At 40.4% G+C, this 17083-nt stretch overlaps 1 protein-coding gene across 1 annotated transcript in view; it reads left to right on the plus strand.

The window, feature by feature from the left end:
- Window positions 1–1959: 1959 nt before the first annotated feature.
- Window positions 1960–17083, plus strand: part of cdh11 (cadherin 11, type 2, OB-cadherin (osteoblast)) — an 82172-nt gene continuing 67048 nt past the window's right edge. The window contains exon 1 of the mRNA XM_020921043.2: window positions 1960–2054. The gene's annotated coding sequence lies outside the window, so the exon portion shown is untranslated. The remainder of the gene's footprint in view (window positions 2055–17083) is intronic.

Genomic DNA, 17083 nt, shown 5'->3' on the forward strand with positions numbered 1-17083 from the left:
TATTTCGGTAATTCCACTCATTGCCGGAAACCCACACAAAACGCGCGCAGTAAGAGCGATGTAAACGTCATGTTAACGTTGGCGGCGTCAGTCGCACAATGGAGGAGGTAGAAGAGCCAGTAGAACAGAGTCAGCAGTGCACAGGTAAAAACGCATTCATGTCTTGGAAATTATTCTCCCGACGTGAAATATAAAAGAAAATAACAAATATAATATCGCCTACAACTTAAATGTCACTGGTGAAAACAACCTGCATAGACTCATGATGTCTGCACTACTGTCCTATAGTGACCTGCCACATGAGGGGACACGCACACAAACACACACAACACACAAACACACACCTTCATTATCGTCATTAACCTGAGAACGCGCGGACCACGTTTCCTTCTGTAGTTACTGCACGGACACAGACGTGCTCCCGTGCGCCGCGTGTGGATCGTGTTTTCTCACGTACGCTGAGTAAACCGCGCTTCCTCCTGTGCGCCTCTAAACCAGAACTAATCCAGTCCAGGACTAAACCAGGACTAAACCAGAACTAAAACCAGGTCTAAACCAGGTCTAAACCAGGACTAAACCAGAACTAACACCAGGACTAAAACCAGGATTAATCCATTCCAGGACTAAACTAGGACTAAAGCAGGTCTAAACCAGGACTCATATATAAAGCATTTCTCTATCGATGATATTTTTAATATGGTTAAGGAAAGACTGGACTTTTTATTGTCTTTAAGTAGACAAAAGTTATTATGTTCAGATTTCCTCGTCTTTGCTACTTTACAGCAAACAGTTTCTTATTCATGGAGACTTGGGCTCAACAGCCAATTTGGAGAGATTTGTTAAACAATAAATGACTTTATAAAGTCACTTTTTTTGTTCTATATCAGTCTTTTGATCTGCCACAATAATGTAATAATGAATTTAAATGAAAATACCTCAAATTGAAGGCTTTTCTCAGCAATTTTCAGGTGAGATTAAAATTAGATTAATTTGATTAATTAATTACAGATCATAATTAATTAATCTCTCAATTTTTTTTATCGCATGACAGCACTAGATTTAATATTTTGTAATACCAGGCCTGTGGATTCATATTATGTAATGTATGAGTAAATGGGAGTAAATGAGCTTTTTGACTAATAGCCTACAACAAATCACAACCGTAATTGTTGCTCTTCTTTTGGGTCAAGTGTTTCCTTTAACTTACATTCTGGTAATCCTCTTTGAGAAATACCCCCTCCCTCTTCTTTCTGATAAGTAACTTGATTGGCTGTTTCGGACTTTGTCGTTCTTCCCTCGCAGCCAATGAGAGTCGAGCAACTGTTGCATCCGCAGGCTCCTGTGCTGCAGCAGAGATTGAGAAAGCGCTGGACCAAGTCCTCTGTCCATCACACCATTAATCAGCGTTAATCACCGTCATCTTTAGCACGCCTTACTCTCATTATACGGTCCTTGAGCGCTGTGCTCAGAGCTCTGAGAATGGGACGATAGCTCCATCTGAAACATTGCACTTCTGTTGACTTAGATACAAATAGTCTATATAAATATCCATGATAAAACATTGTTCTATAGTTTATATTATAAATCAAAACGCATACAAACTGAGACACAGACTGGGTTAGCGTTAGTAATTTCCGACGCCCTCCATCGGCACTGCCACGTCTGTCTCTCCATCCCGCCCGCCTCCTTCTCTCCTCTGTTTGTGAGTCTGCACGCGCGTCCTCTCTCGCTCACAGCGCTCTTGAAGTCGTCGGAGGCAGGACTGATACGCGGCGCTGACACTGTGGGAGCAGAGACTGTGGATTGTGAACCTATCCTCACCATCACTGCCACTCACGAGCTTGTGTCCGCGTTCTCTCAGGACTGAGGACGCATATGCCCAGTGCACTTTGGGAAACACGGATCCCATCGCATTTAAGGGACATCCCCGTTTTGGCTTCAGCTTGGTTGTGCGCGCAGACAGCGTTGCCTCTGTGGATGTGTGGGACGACTGATCACAAGTGATATTATTTTATTAGGATAGCCTTGCATCTGTATATTCTCGTCAACTCAAGGTAAGCCTTGTTTCAATTTACTTCTTCTGTGGTTTGATTTTAAACTAGTGGATCTGTGAATCCTTTTTGCACTATTGCTGGATGCTTGCACTGCGCACTCCCCTCAGGGGTCTCTGCCTAGGTACGGATACAGTGGTAGGGTTTTGCTCTGCCTTTGCAGCCTGCTGTAAAGTGGTGTATGACTCTCATGTGGAGAACGTTTTACGGTTCTGCTGTGTTCGCGTAGATCAGTGTTGGCTCTCCTCCTTTTAACCATGAAATCTGTGCATTTGGGTGACTCCAATCTTAATTACTGTAGTGTTTTTTCCAGTTTTATCAGACACATTTAAGGGCTAGTTGAATCTTTGCAAAGCTATAATTTCTGTAAGGAACGCAGTCGAGAACACTTTTTTCCAGTCTACTGTTTAGCATTGGGTGTCTGTTCGCAGAACTGCGTCCCCTTCACGTCTTCATTATATGGAATCAACATCTTGAAACGAGTGTCCCTTAAGGCTCCATATGGTTTAGTATTCAGTCCATTTAAATACTTCAGCGGCCATTCCGCGTCCTTGCCCTTTTACCGTGCGCGCACCGAAGCCGGCGGAGCGCCCTGCACATCGCATACAGATCACTTGGCCAGGGGCTCATTCCGCACTCAATTAGCTCCGCGCTCCGCTCCCTGCAGGGCAACGAGCATCGCGTTTTAATTGTAGCGCACTGCACGCTCGTAGTCTGAGCGCTGTCTTTGAAGAGTCATATCATAAAAAGATGTGAGTGGATTTTAGTCCATCGTATGTGAGATGTTGGGGTGCATTTATGCGCGTATGTGCCAAGAGCGCACAGTTAGATCACCAGAATGGCTTGGTAAGGCGCAAATGTTTGGTATTCATGGCACAAGTGAAGATTGCTGCTCTCCGCCAGGCAGTAATCTCCACACTGTTGCGCTGCGCTGCCTCAGCCTCCCCAGCTCCGCTCCGGTCCTGGGGGAGCCATTCACAAAATCATTTGCTGCTGTTGGCTTCTGCTCGACTGCGCTGTTTGTTGTGGAGCCTCATTGTGTGGAAGTCCACAGCTCAATCAAGTTAAAGGCACTTTGATTTCACACACACCAGTCAGTGAAATGAGACTCCCGATGAGCTCAGAGGAGAGTCGGACAGACTGCAGGAGAAAATATAGTCGGCCACAACTCAAATGCAAATGTCCTTTTTGTTCACATATTTTCGAAGGTGTGAAAATATCCACATCCTTCTGGTCGATTTCTGAGGCCAAACATTGTGCTTAATTTTGAATTAAATTTTTGTGTCTGCGTGAATATTTCTTTGCCTTAAAAATACATGTTGCTTATGAATAATGTGAAATTATCTTGTTTAAACCTAAATTAAATTTTAATAACTTTAATAACTTTATTTGTAATTTTGTAGCATTTTCTTCTGGTATTTTAATCAGACCAGTCTAAATTGGTAATCAATGTTTAACAAAACATGAGAACATTACAGTTCAGTAGTGATTTTGTCAGTGCAGACAGGAGCTCCAGGCTGTAGTGTTGGACAGACCCAGTGGAGTTGGTGGAGACACAGGAGAGTTTTGGTCCATCAGCGGCATCCATGTTGAGGCTGTGTAGGAGCGCTTGGTCCCAGCTGCTGGTGGCGCTCAAAGGTCCCTCTAAAAGGCTGATTCTGTTTGTGGACGTTTGCATAATGGCCTCCTGGAGCTGCACCGAGGGCTGATTTATTCTGTGAGAATGGAGAGAATTGATTAAAGAGGGACTAGGAACGTGGCGGTGAAAACATGTCTGCTCAGAGCTCTCAGAGGAGCCACTGCACTAGACCGCATTTTCCACACTCACTGTTTTGCGTTAAATACAGGGTTAAAACAAAAAACCCCACTGTCACTTTTGAAGCAGATTCTTGTATTAAAGAAAAACTCAAATTTTCAAATACATCTTTCTCTCTTTGTTCATGTGGCCTTCAGAGTTTGATTAATGACAGAAGGTGTAACAGAAAATTGGCACATACTTACATACAAATTTATTCTTACAAATCAGCGTGTAATGTATTTTCACTACCAATCTTGCTTGTTGTAGAGACTGACCTTAGTTCTAAATGGAGCCCTCTGAAATATGTGAAAATGAGGACAAAACTAGCAACACCTCTGCTGTAATGTATGTGTGATATGCAGTGATGGGAACAATATTCCAAAGATGTAGATTGAAGATTTAGTTACAGAATAGCAAATAAAATGTGTTTGGTAACTTATTTTGATGGACCAAACAAAGGACCGTATTCTGAATACTTGGAATATTTTTACACTGCGTTAAATTTAAATTATAGAGTAAAAACGCAATTTAAGACCAAAAACAACTTTATATTTGCTATGCATTTCCTCTCGCTAACTGGAGATGGAAAAACACATTTGCCTTACCACAAGAGCAGTGTTTTCTCTTTTTCTCACGAATACGGTGCAGTTTGAAACCAAAATGGTGTGATCAAGTATCACCGTGTATGCCTTTGATTTTAGAAATGTAACTCTGTTCTGAATACCACCAAATGAAAAAGTAATTGTATCAGAATAGAGTTAATCTCTATGAGTATTCAGAATATTCTTGGTATTCAGTTACTTTCCAACACTGGTGAGTTTTTTTTATTTTCATGGTAGGCGCCAATTGTTTAGAATTCAGAGAAACCAATGGCCAATAAGCTCTGCCGATATTTTTGGGCTGATATGTAGGATTGATATTGATTGTTTTCTCCAGATTATATAATTTAAATTTACTACAGATTCACCCACCCCACAAACCTTTAAGAGAGCAGTGTAGTCATGTTTTGAGCAGTTATCTTTTCCCACTAAAGTCTTAATATAAAGCTTTATGTGTATGTTTGAAACGACAGATAAAAAAAAAAAAACTAAGTACGGCTTATGCTGGAGATTTAAGGCCAATAGCTGACATGCTAAAAAGTCCAAATATTGTCTCAATATATCTGCCAAACAATATAGTGGCCTATCTCTAATATGCGACCACTCTAGCTTTCACATGCACTGTCACTATATGAACAATGGATAGGACTGATACGAGCAAACTCCAAAGGTCTCTGCTAATTAACTGGTCAAAGAGCCGTGCATTGGGGGAACAGAGCATGACTCCCATTAGAAGCAGCTGATGGGCAGTGTGACTTCTATTACCAGGATCACTGTGGCTTTTCCAGGCGTGTTGCTGCCGAAAGCTGAGCCTCCCTCCTCCTCTCTCTCAGATAACGCGCTCCGTCTGTGGGAAGGGAGCACAGATCTGGGACTAAAGGGAGACTTGTGTGACAGGGGGATTGGGTTATTCACTGCTGCTTCATGGAATCACTGCTGCCGCTGAAGTCTTGCGTGGAGATGAAATAAGAAGTCTCATAATTCACAGTACATTTCTTTAGCCTCATAACTGCCTTAGTCATTTTTGTAGTTTTCTGCCCCATTCTACTCACCAGACCTCGCTGCGGCTGTAGATGTCATTGGCTCGGTCCTCCTTCAATCACAAAGCCGGTTACAAGGCCAGCCAAAAACTATTCAGAAAGGTCAAGATTTGTTCGATTTATATGAGTATGCCTATTGATTTTTTTCACAACTCCAGTCTAGTCATAAAGCAAAGGAATCATTTTCAATATAGGCTTCGTGATCGGGTGCACATGTGGACAGTCAAAAACAAACTTAAAACAAACTAAGTCTGTCATGTAAGGTCAAAACTGTCAAAAAGTTTCGCATTATCTTGATAACTATATTCTGACAATATTTTAGCAATGCTTCAGTGTGCTAAATGTGCCTATAAATGTGTTGGCTGAGGTTCAAGTCTCACAAAAAGGTGAATGGTCCATAACAATTACCACAAAAGGGCAGACATATCTCACTGCTCTTGCTTGGGAGATTATGCTATACATTTCTGTCCATTTTATTTTTAATTGTCTATATTTGTTGTTTTAATTATAGATGACACTCATAATATTCTAGTTTTCCATAGCTCCATAACAACAATTTCCATACATATAGATATACGAGTATATACATTTTCCAATATATCTTGCATCTGCAAGCATGTCTGTAAAAACCCTTATCTTAGCCTAAAATACCCCTCTCTGATTTGGTGTTTGTGTGGAACAGACCTGAGTGCAGTGCAGCTGTAGAGGCAGCTGCAGTGGGCCTGGTGGACAGTGCTGACGCCGCTCTGGGGGGAACCTCCAACACATTCATTATTACTCTGTGTTCTTTGTGTATTTACTGTACATTAGTAGCTGCTCGCTCTCTCAAACCAGGCATAAAAATAAAGACTCACTCCTATAAATTTTAACACAAGTTGGCCTTAAGTGATTGCACTTTAATTGCTCTTTTACAGCGCAATTGTGTTTAATTCTATGTTTTTATGTTGTCAACGTTATAATTAGTACACCTCATCTCATGCATTTTCACTACCTGTTTTAAATGTGTGATTCCAATCAGACAAAAAACTATGTAAAACTACTGTTATTGTCAGTAATTTATAAAAAAAAAAAATAAAATGTTTGAGTATGCCATTTTTCAACACTTTAACCAAAACAATTCTGCTAATAAAGTAATACCAGCGTTACTATAATATCACTGCTACAACTAGATAAGTATTAGAAGTTTTACTGCCCCGTGATGGAGTAATGAGACAGGAGGGCGCTGTTGCCTGCTCCTCCATGCTCTGCTCCCTCGAGAGTTCACTTCTGCCTAGTTCTGTTCAAGCCTCTGTCTGATATTTCTGTGTGTGCTCCCGGAGTCCAAGGCCCCATCGGAGAGGCCGGTCTGTGCTAACACTCCCCAGGGATGCAGGATTCAATCTGACCCCCAGTACCTCGGATAAGAGACTGCCCCCGTGACTCCTGTTTCCCCATCTCCTCTGCTGCTCACAGAGGGAGGGGTTTTTCTTTTCTGTTCACTCTTTGTATTTTACCCTCTGTTCTGGTTTGTTGTAGTCTGACAGAAGTAAAGTCTTGTCTTTTTATACCAGTGTGCCCTAAAGCCTTGCACACTTTATAGATCACACCAGCGTAAAGTCTATTCTTTTTAGTGCTATCCAAAAATACTTATTTCAGTACTAAGGCTTTGATACCTTAATGACAATAAATTAACAGATTAAAAAAAAGTAATAAATAAATATTCAGCTCCAATTAGCGATTCAGTAGTACCATGTAGGTTTATATTTATTTGACCGAGAGGAAAGTTCCAACAAACCAGGCATAGCTTTGCTCTTGCCAAAAAGCATTCATAAACTCATTGTTGTGAATAATTAGGATGCTAAGAATTGAATACCTGAGAAATAACTTTGTATCACTGCAGTCCATTTTAAATTAGCTAGTTCAGTTTTTTCATGGTGTTGTGACCACATTTAAATCCTATTGCCCCTTGTTCTTGTAAAAGTTGTACAATGAAATGTAGACTTGACTTTTCAGCTCTGTTTTTATGGGTGTGTAGTGTTTTATGACCCCTTAAACTCTCCCCTGTCCACCAGCCTGTGTGCGTATCCAGGTGTGTGGTGTGATTGTGCTCTGTGCTGTGTAACCTAGTTTGCAGGCCTGGTGCATGCTCCCACTGAATACAAGTCCAACATGTGGTCCCCTCATCAGCTCTAAAGCACAGGCTGTACTGGCTCTGTCACATTATCCTCATTTTCCAAAGAACGAAGCAGTCTGCCCTAAACCACTCTCTTCTCCAGCTCCCTTAATTATTTTCAAATTACACTCATTCTCACTGGAACGCTCTTCTTCATCTTCATGCATGTATTATTTTAGTAGGTGTGTGGAGACTAGGTGTGTTAGAAGAATAAGGAGTCATTTTCAGAGTTTAATTTTAAAACTTGCACACTAGTCAAATGTCACAGTTTTAAACATATAATCTATTCTCATGAAATTAATTATGAACCCCTAATTATGACACTGCAACTTAAAAATTTACCTTTATTTTATCTTTACCTGTTAAATGAGCTAAGGTGTGCTGTGTAAGGTTTCTGGTTAGGGATCTGCAGCCTCTTTGCCTGACTGGAATGTTCCACAATATGACATTAAACGTATCTATCATGCATTTTTTCAGTTAAAGGCGTCTTATTAAAACGTATCTTGCCTTGTTGCTTAACCTGCCATACTGGGGACGGATCCCGGCAAAGCAATAGCATCTCCATAGAGACGAGCAGAAAAGAAAAGTTACAAAGCGCACTTTTAATGTTAATAGCAAAGCCTGTCACATAATAAAGCTGGAGACAAAGCTAGTAAGGTCAAAGGTGAAATTGAATTGCCTCATTTGTCATCGCACTAATAACTGTAATAATGTACTGGTTTATCATTATCCTTTAACTTAAGTGCTTTTAGTCTTAAGTGCTTAAACCATTCAGCTGCTCAGCTCTGATAAAAACGCATAGATCCAGGGTTATGGTATATTGATGTTTAAGGATCCATATTATGCTGATCTATGTTATAATGTTATTTCCACATGAAAAACATACTTGGAGTTGTGTTTTGTTTCCTTCACACATGTTTAACACACAAACCCTGCATATTTAGGCTGAGTTTGTCTCTGAAAAACAGAGAGCACTCTGTTCCAATTTGTGATCTCATGTGGCAATATAGGAAATGCTCCACTGTTTTTAAACTTCATACACCTTCTCTAGAATCATTTGCATCAGCCCTGGAATTGCTAATCTCTACTTAGAAGTGTATGAATGTAAAATGTAACTTGAAAACTTCTGCTTTATGACATTACAAGGTAGAACAGAGCATTTTGAGCTTTGGAGCTATAGCCATACTATTAATGCAGGGTTACTCAAACATATGTGAATGAACTAAAACACAACTCCAGGTATGTTTTCAAGGAGGTAACATCATTCTAACATGGCTTAAAGCTCACAAGAGTTAATTTTGTGTAATATGCAGGTCCTTTAACAAAAGATAATGTATGCTTTTGACCAGCATGGATTCAAACAACATTGCACTTATATATCCTCACCTAACCTAACATTTCTTACTTTTCCATTAGAAGCCTTATTTGTATTTGCGTGGGCGACTGGGCTGTTGTAGGTGTGAGCAGCCTGGGCCCAGATCAATGGTAATTCAGCATTAGTGGTGATTTGACTGATCCGGAGTATTGGCGATCAGAAGTGAAAGACATGAATATTGAGCGCTTTAGATGAGGACGAATGACTCCAGGTGGAAGCTCCATCGACTCGTGGCTCTGTCGATATTCCCATGTACGCGGCAATCTCCTCCACCATATGCACATAGGGTTACTGTGTGTGTGTAAAAATATAGGAACTGGATGGTCACATATTTCACTAGCAATCATAGGCAATACTAACTGTTGGCTTATATCAAGATTCAGTCATTTCTAATCGTTAGGATATAGTTCTTTGAAAGGTCTGTAGTCAGTTCTCTCAGTAATAGTATCTAATTTAGAGAACAGTGTGGAAGAATAAATTTTGCTATTTTTGGTTTTACATGATTTACAATTATGAAATCTGCTTTGTTCGTGCTCAGCCAGTGTACATTTTAACAGATTTTTATGTGTTTTTATTAAGATAAAATTAAATAATGTAAGAAATTGTGATAGATAAATATAGGGCAAACTTAGTCAAAAGAATTCCTTAGCCAAAATAGACTTCCTTCCTTTTACGTATTCGTTCCTGGGAGTTCAATAAAGTTTCACATTTTTATTGGCTGACAAAAACACTGACAGTATTACAACATTACAGTCACTCAGTCTCCATCCCCGACATGAAAAAAACACCACATAAAAGCGTGAAAGAAAGAAACTATTGAGAAATGACTGCACCACAAGAGTTTTAAGAGTAAACATGTTTTGATGTTGTGGTTCATCCTCACTGGCTGTATGTGTTTTGGTTTGACTCTGATTCGTTGTGTGTGACAATGATTTGCTTCAGTCTCATGACACTGCTCACATGAGACTACCTCTGGATTGGGACATTGAACATCAAGAACATCCACAGATAACACTAACTTAATCCATTCATTACATTTGATTTGGCCCTCACTCCCAGGTCACAGGCATGGAGAGTGTTTTTGCCAATTAATTTCTGATCACACAGCTCCGAATGTGCAGAAGACCATCCGAGTCAGTGTGTGGGTCAAGGAGAGATTTAATGAGTCGTTAACTTCTCATTATTCGCCACCATAATTAATCCATAATGAATGGTGTGTGCATGTGACCAGTTGAGTGCTGGGACAGTCGTGGCTTCAGTGGATGACCTGAAGTATTAGTAAAAGATTCCGTTCAAGTCTTTGACCCCTGCTCTGGACCGATGCTAATCTCATAAATCTATCTGTAAACGGGGCAATGAAAAGCATGTGATGTGTATAGAGGACGGTTAGATTTCATTTGGAACACAAGTAACTTTACTGTGTTCTGACTTTATCATATATCATATCATATATTTTTCTAGTGGTGGGTACGCCATCTTATTGACTCCATGGTGATGTTATCATTTTGCCCAAAATGTTGCTCAGTATGGCATTAAACAAATATATTCTGTATTTGTTCAATTACAGGTGTTTTTATTTGTCCAAACTATACAGCCAAAACATGCTTTATTAATGTGAACAGGTCCACTTCTCCACAGGTCAGACCTAGAACTTGGTCTGGTGATGTGGCCTGCCTGTCTTCATCGAAAATAGTTAAGTGCCCTACTGAAGAATATTTCAAGATAATAAAACACCATGGATTCAAGCAAGTGGTTAACTCTCTACCAAAAAAGTTACACAGTGCACCTTTAAGGAACAGTTTATAAGCCTAAAACCTAGACTGGTTGTTTGTATACAGAATATCCTTTTGTTGCGTCTCAGGCGAAACTCAGACACAGCCGTCCAATCAAATTTGTTTACTTCAGTGACACGTGAGAAAAGGACAAGCTTATTGGTCATAGTTCACTTACAACAAAATCAAACTTCTCACTACAGCTTCACTCATTGATTCAGTGTTTTCCAGTCCTGTGTTCTTTTCCTTCTCTATCCCACACAAGCTTGTCCATGTTCATGTTGTGTCAAAACATTCTGTAAGTGTCCCTGATTGGCTAATCCACCTGTCAATCATGCCCATCTGTACCCTAGGAGATAAGACCGCTGTGGAGACATGTTATTGTAAAGTATTGGAGAACCATGTGTTCCTGGGTTTCAGGACAAAATGTTTTTTGTTGTTGTTTTTCAAAAGAGACCAGCCTTCCTGAGCTAGTTTTCGCTGGTTAATCAAATCTGTGCCCGTTATTCCATCAGACAGACATTAACTGACATAGAAGCTGCCTCATGAGTCCTGTGTAAACAACCCAGAAGATGAAATTGAAATTGAATGTTAAGATAGTTTTCTCTTTCTGCCACATAAAATGAGCTTTGGGGTTTTCTCACTTGCTTTTCATCTTTTCCGCAGTTGGTTCTCATTTTGTGGCTATAAAACGCCATGCAGTCACAGTCATCCAAGTTTCCCAAAGTCATTTTGGATGTGTTTGTCAGAGGCGTCCATTCCCCTTCTCTTCCCAGTCCCTCCGGTGGGCTTCCAGGTGTTTTGTTCTTTGTCCCTGCATTTGCATAATTAACCTGCTTATGTTAATTGGGTTGAGTGAATGTTGCTGACGGGACACATTGTAAAGGTGAACTCTGGATGTCTGAGGCCTGGAGACAGACTGTAGCCATCAGTGAAACAGAACGCACATGCACACACACATGCAGTTTTGGCTAGTTTGAGCTGAGGTGAGGAGGTTAGAGGAGAATAAATCAAGCGTTTGACCCTCACACTGCCCGAGAATCTCCAATCTGGCTGACCACTGCTGACCAAGTGAAAGAAATATTGTTCACAACACAGCAACCTGAACCTCAACAGAGTCTGACCCTTCCGACTGTAATAGGGATAATCTGTGAAAAACGCTATTGTGATTTTGATGTATGTTTGATGTATTAGATGGACAAATCTGATCAGGTGGCTTGAGAGTTTTCCATGTTTTAAGGTATCGCTGAACAGGAACGCATGACTAATCAGAGCCACAAGGCCTTTCTCCGCAGAGCACGGCTGATAGAGCTACATTATCTTATCTCACACATTCTCAATCAGACATGTATAAAGGCAAGCACATGAATCTGAGAGTAGAGCTGGGGCAGAGCTGGACTCATTCCACTGCGGAGAATACACAATGCACACTTCTCCAGTAATTTATGACAATGTGAGTGTGGTCACCATTGAATCTCCCTGTATTCATATGGCCATGATTGACAGGTGGATTAGCCAATCAGGGACACGCATAGTTTGACCTTGTCAAAAAACAAATATGACTGCTTACATGGAAAAAGAAAGGAAAAAGTCACAGGGGACTAAAAAGCATCACAGATTTCTGTGGAATCAGTGGGTGAAGCATTAAACTGTTAAACTGAAGTGAGAGAAATGTGAGTTTGTTCAAAATGATCTTTGACCACTGAGTTCTTTCGTTCCGTGTTTGAGTCTGGCTCGAGGCATGATGAAGGCAGGTTTGAAGCAGTAGTGCAAAATGGCCAAAACAAAAAATTTAACCAAAGAGCTGTGGAACAACCCCACAAACTGCTCGGTCACTACTGGTAAATACATTTATCACAATAACAATATGTTCAGCATTAAGCATCTTAAAACCTCTACTGGTTCTAAAATTAGGCTAGCTAAAAATCCTCTGATTTGTGTGATTGCACTGTTGTGAGCCCTATTGTGCAGCACAACAGTTACAGTTTGGGTCTTTGAAAAACCCGTGTGGCTGGGAATATTAGTTTAAATTAAGCTGCTTTAATTTGACTGGTTTGCCTTGTTAGAGCGACAATGCCCCCGTATGAATCCCAGAGAATAGCTTTCACCACTTGTTAACTCAATGCGTTCTCAGGCTGCCGCACTGTAGCTCATTAGAGGGTTGTGGAGATGTCTTTTGTGTTGAGGACTTTGTTTCCGAATCGTGTGTAGCTCTGTTGCACACACAGGTGAGGGAGTCCCACTGTACTCCTCTCTCTCCGCTCTGTTCTGATCTGCAGGCTCCCGTCACGTAATGGGATTGTTCCCCGTGATTTGGTCGCCACGGAGAAATGAAAGCTGTTTGACGCAAGGAGGCAGGAGAATAGAGCTGGATGTGAGACCACTGTACCGATCCAATCCACAGTGTTTATGAAGTGCAGGGCTTAGCTGTGTGTGCATGTGTGTGTCTGTACGTGTGTGTGTACGTGTGTGTGACGGGATTTACCCACGGGCAGTACTCTCACAGATATCACTAGCACATCAGTCACACTCTTTCTCCATCTTCAACTACGAGCCCTGTCCAGTTTGATATTTATTCTTGTGTGTGGATTATATAAACCACCGTAATAACACCACAGTGGATGTTAAAGGTGCACTGTGAAACTTTTCTAATAGAGGGTCCACCACCTGTTTGTCGACGGAGATATGATTGTTTGCCTGCAGTGTTCCACAGTACGGTATTAAACTTATTTTGCATCTGTTCCATTATTGCTTAAAATACCATGAAAAACAAGCATTCTTACAATAAACTGAGACACCTCTCCCCAGATATGTCCTGTATCTTGGCCTAGTTTCGTTTCTGCTTATCTTCATGGAGGTAGATGAGTTTAATGCTTTACCGTGGAACATTCCATAACACCTCCAAGGAGACAAGCAGTTGGCGGACACAAGTTACACAATGCATCTTTAAGTTTTAGTTGCAGTATATAATGATTATTATGATTATTATGATGATGATGATGATGATTATTATTATTATTATTATTATTATTATTATTATTATTAGTTTGCATTGTGTATACATTCTGGTGAAAGGCCCTACATCTGATTGTCTCCACTAATTTTCCTGCAATGTGCCACAGTACTGCGTTAAACTTTAAGTCTCAGTAATTTTCCTTTTTGAATTTGGTAAAATGGTAAATGGTCACATTTTTCTATAGCGCTTTTACACCTTCAAGGCACTCAAAGCGCTTAACAACAAGGAATCGCTCACCCATTCACACACACATTCACACACCAGTGTACGCAGACACTGTGGGCAAGGTGGGTTGCCCAAGGACACAATGACAGCATTCATCTGTGGGAGCTGGAATCACACCAGCCAACCTGTGGGTCAGTGGATCTGACCGCTCAACCTGTGATGTTTTATGTCGAGAACTGGATTCAAACCACCAACCTTCAGATCAAATGCTCTACCAACTGAGCTACTGCCGCCCCCAATTTAACTTGTTTCTTGCATAAAAGCTGCTCCAAGAGATACATCTGGACTGAGCATGAGAATTTGCTGTACATTTTCTCCCATGTTTCACGGTTCTCATGTGTTCCTGTATTCAGAGTGCTCCAGCAGACCATCACACACTGAATCAGACGATCAATGATTGTTGAGATAGTCTGATGTTACAAAACCAGGAGGAGTTCAGTGTTCTAATGGGAGGTCAGAATTTGGTTAGTGAAGAAGAGGGGCAGTTGGTTTTGTGAAGGGCTTAAATCTGTGAGAATTGCTCTCTGCAGTAGACTACTACATAAGTCAGGATTTCCATATTAAAATGCCACAAAGCTCTATGGCCCCATATGGTACAATAATACTAGTATTTTCATCTTTTATGAGCCAGCGCCTTGGTCTTTTTGTTTTTTATTTCCCACTTAAACATTTCCATTTAACTGTATGCTTCTGGGCCTTGAAGTGGACCCATGGGCGGCAGACTTTGCTGGAGTATGTTAGGAAGTATACAGTGATGAGAGTGCACATGATTAGTGTGTGTATGAGGACTGTGTTTGTGAGAAGAGTGCGTGTGAGGAGTGTGCATGTGAGAAAAGTGCTCGTAATGAGAGTGCACGTGATGAGACGCTAAGGAGAGTACAAGTGAGGAGTGTGCCCGTGATAAAAGTGCATGTTAAGAGAGTGCATGTGAACAGAGTGTCCTTTCCAGCAGACTGAAGATGAGCGCGGGCTCGACTCCATCACAAACCGTCTTGACCCTGTCACATGTTCTGCGTAAGTCACTTTGTGTGTGTGAGCAGAGGTTAGCTATGACGCAATGTAATGATAATCAATGCAGATGAGGGAGCATGTGCGTATGAATTATAATTAGCAGTTCATGCAAATATTTGACGCCTTTCTGCTAACCTGTTTGAATATGGGATGCAACAGGAGTCTAGATTATAAAGATACTCAAATTATTAATCAGTGTTTTCATGTTTCTGCATATACTGTACATTACAGCCATTTTGGAAAGAAAAAAATATAATGTGATTTTTTTCTGACAAGTACAGCGTTTTTGATTCGATTTGTGACTCATATGTTTCAAATGTAGGATTCTTTTCAGGGTACACAGTGTAAACACTCTAAAAGCATGAATATTTGAGAGAAGGCTGAAATATGAACTGATCAACTAATTCAAGAACTCTACGCATTACAGAGTTCCAACTCCAACAAGGTTTTTCTATAAAGAGACAGGATATTTTGTACTTTGCAGAGGACATTCTGTTATTTAAATATGCATTCTTTGCGATTTGATAACTGCACCAACTCAATTTGCAGTTCATTTCAATTCTTATATATTGTGGATCCCTACTGTATGTGTAGCAGGTAATGTGAAAAACAGTGAAATATGTGATCTCATTGCCTCTGTTGGTTTGAGTGACAGAGAGGGTCAGACTCAGTGCCTGTGGCTATGATCCAAAGGTCAGCTCCTCACTTCGTCTGCCAGGAGCGAGGTGTGATGTGGCTCTGATGGAGAGGACTGGTCCAGCCTGTAGCAGCGCCACCCAAGTTCTCGGTGAGTGGAGGTCACAGTGAGAACTTGGGTGGACATGCTTCACTCCTTAGAAGTGAAGCATGTCCTTTACTTCTTAGTGAAGGACAGGCTTAGATCTTTATACTTAAAACTTGACTTGGACTCAATTATGGGAAAAAATATAATCATTACATTTGGCTTATGATTACTTGGTTCATAATTGAAATCAAGATTATTTCAATCAATTAAACTGTGAACATGAATCTGTAGCTAATCTATATGTAATCTCTTTTATCAGTAAGCCTAATGGAACACTTTTGTTTGTAGATCAGAAAACGGGTTTTGCTACACATAGGATTGACAAAGGGAGCACACATAAAATTATGAACAGATGTGAATTAATTGTATATTTGATCACAACATTTTGTAATTAACTCATGATTTAAATCATGATTACAAATGTATTTAATTGCACAGGCTTACATTTGACATTAAGATTCTTTCCTGTCTGACATAGTAATGATCCCATTTCCATAGACAGACTGGAAAACTGTGACTGGAGATGTTCATATTGATATGTATATTTGTATGCTTATGAATTCCTGTCCTTTCTGTGGGCAAGGTCTGGGCTGACAGGGTGACCTCTTTCTCAGTGTGGTCACAAAGCATGAGCTTCACAGGCACGCACCCAGCCTCTGTGTCTGCACAAGGGCGCGTCACCCAAAGGTGCCACATCCAAGGTCATCTCTTTATCCCTGTGATGCTGGCGTGGGGTGAGGGACGGGGGAGGGGGGAGGGGGTGGACTGCATGCTCTCACTGACTTTCAGCACAATAAAGCTCACATCCAACCTACACTTTTACTCACAAACACAATCTCATACAGAGGAGAGAAGATAGGGAAGGTTCAAATATTATAAAAAATAATAATAATATAAAGTCTTAATTAATTTCAATGGTTTTCAAAAAATGAATATGCTAAGCGGTACAAAAAATAAAAACTAGAAACATTTTACACATTTTTTGTACCTTCCCTGAATATTTTCAGTATGGTGTTGATCCTCATCAAAACTAATAATAATAATAACTCAGGCCATGTGTTATTATTAAAGAAACTACTAGTGTTTTGTGTTGAAAATTACAATGTATTGAGTAAAAAGAGTGTCTTTTTTAAATCATCTTTGTGTTTTCCTGAACCTTTCCTTATAATGAAAAGTTTGAACCATAACATCACAACTCTAAGCATGTCCCATTTTTGCTAAAAGTGAAAATAACCGCTAATGAATTCAAAATTAGCCACT

Source organism: Boleophthalmus pectinirostris, unplaced genomic scaffold (assembly GCF_026225935.1).
Source record: "Boleophthalmus pectinirostris isolate CB_2022bp ecotype Guang Dong unplaced genomic scaffold, ASM2622593v1 HiC_scaffold_5, whole genome shotgun sequence".
NCBI lineage: Eukaryota > Metazoa > Chordata > Actinopteri > Gobiiformes > Gobiidae > Boleophthalmus > Boleophthalmus pectinirostris.